The sequence below is a fragment of the Marmota marmota genome, unplaced genomic scaffold (genome assembly GCF_001458135.2).
Source record: "Marmota marmota marmota unplaced genomic scaffold, marMar, whole genome shotgun sequence".
In the NCBI taxonomy this organism is placed as follows: domain Eukaryota; kingdom Metazoa; phylum Chordata; class Mammalia; order Rodentia; family Sciuridae; genus Marmota; species Marmota marmota.
In genome coordinates this window covers 3456438-3459494 of record NW_026000205.1, presented here as the reverse complement: position 1 = coordinate 3459494, position 3057 = coordinate 3456438, and the positions used below count along the sequence as shown (strand labels likewise).

General features: G+C 40.3%; 1 protein-coding gene across 9 annotated transcripts in view; it reads left to right on the top strand.

Moving 5' to 3' along the window:
• Positions 1–3057, top strand: part of Sae1 (SUMO1 activating enzyme subunit 1) — a 73380-nt gene that overhangs the window by 28964 nt on the left and 41359 nt on the right. The window lies entirely within an intron of this gene.

The window sequence follows — 3057 nt, the reverse complement described above, 5'->3', positions numbered from 1 at the left end:
AAAAAAAAAAAGAGAAAGATCTATAAAAAATATGTAAAACTTACTTAGTAACTAGCAAGAAGATCAAATTAGAGTATAAGTTTATTCCTATCTGTGAGTAAAACTTTTCCAGTAACTAAATAAAAGTGACAGCAAGACAGGAGATGGTAGGGTAGGGATAATTTGGAGGGTGAAGTATATCCATTTGTATAGACAAATGTGAGTTAAGCAGGAATGAGTCTCGGGCATGTCAGAAGAGCAGCCTTCAGAAAGTGCTTTCTGAAGGCTGTGGGACCTGGTGTGGAGGAAGTGTCAGCTGGTGCCATTTGGGGGAAGCTAATCCCTTAGTCCCTGGCACATTGAAAACCTTCAGGAAACAGCCACTAGTTTGTAAAGGTTATGACATAAGCATCTTTTACTGCTGTTCATGAAAGGAGTCCCTGGTAGTGAGTTAGCATAATCTGGTGAGCCTCAACAGGGACCATTTTGTTAATGTCATGAGACATTTTTGGATGTTACAATTGGGTAGGGAGATATTATCGGCATCTAGTGGTTAGAAAAAGTCCTGGGGTACTGCTAAATATCTACAGTGGATAGGACAGCACTTGACATAGAGCTGTTCAGCTTAAATGTTGGTATTGCTGAGGTAAGAACCCCTGATTCAACTCTTTGCAATTTCCAGAGTGTTTTCTCATACATCTCCATATCAGGGCACCTTCAAAATATACAGGATAGAAATGATTCCAGATTTGGCTTCTTGGGATGAAGAAACAGAGATGGAGAGGTTAAGTATTTTGCCCAAGAGAATACAGGTTGTAAATAACAAAGGAAATTGGACCAAAACAACCCATATCTTAGAAGTCTGATTAAATACTGCGTGATATACAAAGTAATGAGAGTATTTAAGTGCCATTCTCAGCGCTGTACACATACTAGCTCCTTGAATCTTTGTAGCATCCATATGACACAGCTGATATACCCTGTTTTAAAAGGCAATAGGCTGAGGAGGAACCAAATGTTGTGGCTATCCCTGCTTTGGGAGAAGCCAGTGTTCAATTAAGGAGACAAAAGAAATACCCTGGAATAGTAGGAGACAAGTTAAGGTATCCTGTCCGTGCTGATGTTCCAAGGGCCTAGAGAGGTAGACAGGGTTGATGAGGAAGTAGGATTAGGACCCATACTGCAGGCAGTGTTGTGTGGTTGTTTAGAACAGGAACTTTGGAGGGGCTGGGGTTGTGGCTCAGTGGTGGAGCATTTGCCTAGCACATGTGGGGCTCTGGGTTCAATCCTCAGCATCACATAAAAAATAAAATAATTGTGTCCACTACAACTAAAGGATAAATATTTAAAAAATAATAAGGGGCTGGGGATGTGGCTCAAGCGGTAGCGCGCTCGTCTGGCATGCATGCAGCCCGGGTTCGATCCTCAGCACCACATACAAACGAAGATGTTGTGTCCGCCAAATACTAAAAAAAATAAAATAAATATTAAAAATTTAAAAAAATAAAAAATAATAAGAAGAAGAACAGGAGTTTTGGAATTAAAATAGACTCAGCTCTGTCATTTTAAAAATTATTTATTGTTATTTACGATGTTGGGGAGAACCCAGGGCTTCACACATTATATGAGCAGTCTGCCTCTGACCCCTACACTCCTCCTGACCCTGCCTGTTTTTTTTTGTTTTTGTTTTTTTTGGTACTGGGGATTTAACCCAGAGTTGTTTTACCACTAAGCTACGACTCCTTTTTTTGTTTTGTTTTTAGAAAGGGTCTCACTGAGTTGCTTAGGATCTTGCTTAGGATGGTGGCAAATGGAAAATATAACCCATATGTTTATTTCTCTCTTCCAGATGGTCCTAGTTATCAGTCTTTGCTATTTCAAGTTCCAAGGTGATAATCGTGATTAAAACTATATTATTTGGGGGGGTTGGGGCTGTAGCTCACAGGTAGAACTCCTGCCTTGCACATGTGAAGCACTGGGTTCGATCCTCAGCACCACATAAAAATAGATAGATATTTTAAAAATGGTTTTTTAATTTGTAGGTGAACACGATACCTTTTTATTTTATTTTTATGGTGATGAGGATCAAACCCAGGGCCTCACACATGCGAGACAAGTGCTCTACCACTGAGCCCCAGCCCCTAAATAAAGATATTTTAAAAAAAAAAACAAAAAACTATTTGTTAATAGAAAATGTTTTTGTTGTGGTAAGACATAAAATTTGCCATTTTTAACTTTTCAAGTCAGGAAAAGTCATAGAATGTGTGTGTGTGTGTGTGTGTGTGTGTGTGTGTGTGTGTTTTGCTGCTACTGAGCTGCATCCTAAATCCCTTTATCAACTTTTTATTTTGAGACGGGGTCTTGATATATGATCCAGACTGGCCTCAAACTTGCAGTACTTTGCCTCAGCTTCACTGGGATTATAGGTGCGCTTCGCGCTGTGCCCAGCTGTGTTCTTCTCATTATTCCCTCCGTCCCTCACCTGGGACAGGCATAGCTAAAGGAGTCCTTCTCATTGGCCTACACCTCTAAACCATCCCACCACTTTGCCCAGGGCCTTAGAGCACTGTAAATAGTGCTGCGTGCAGTCCCTTTCTGACTTGTCATGTACAGTGAACCCACACTGACAAGCCTAGAAGGGAACTGACTCTCCTGGTCATATAGGTTAGTGGTTCCTTGGTTTTTAAAAATTCATCTCCTGACTCTCTTTTTTTTTTTTTTTTTAGTTTTAGTTTTTTTAGGTGGACACAATATCTTTATTTTATTTTTATGTGGTGCTGAGGATCGAACCCAGTGCCTCACGCATGTCAGGCGAGCGCGCTACCTCTTGAGCCACATCTCCAACCCCTATCTCCTGACTCTTCTAGGTGCTGGTTCTTTAATGCCACATACACCTTTTTTGCATACCCAACATCACCTTTCCTGGGCTTCTCTCTCAGCAGCAGATGACAGGTCCTAACCTCTCTGTTTTCACATGCTTTTTTTTTTTTTTTAGAGAGAGAGAATTTTTAATATTTATTTTTTAGTTTTCGGTGGACACAAAATATTTATTTTTATGTGGTGCTGAGGATCGAACCC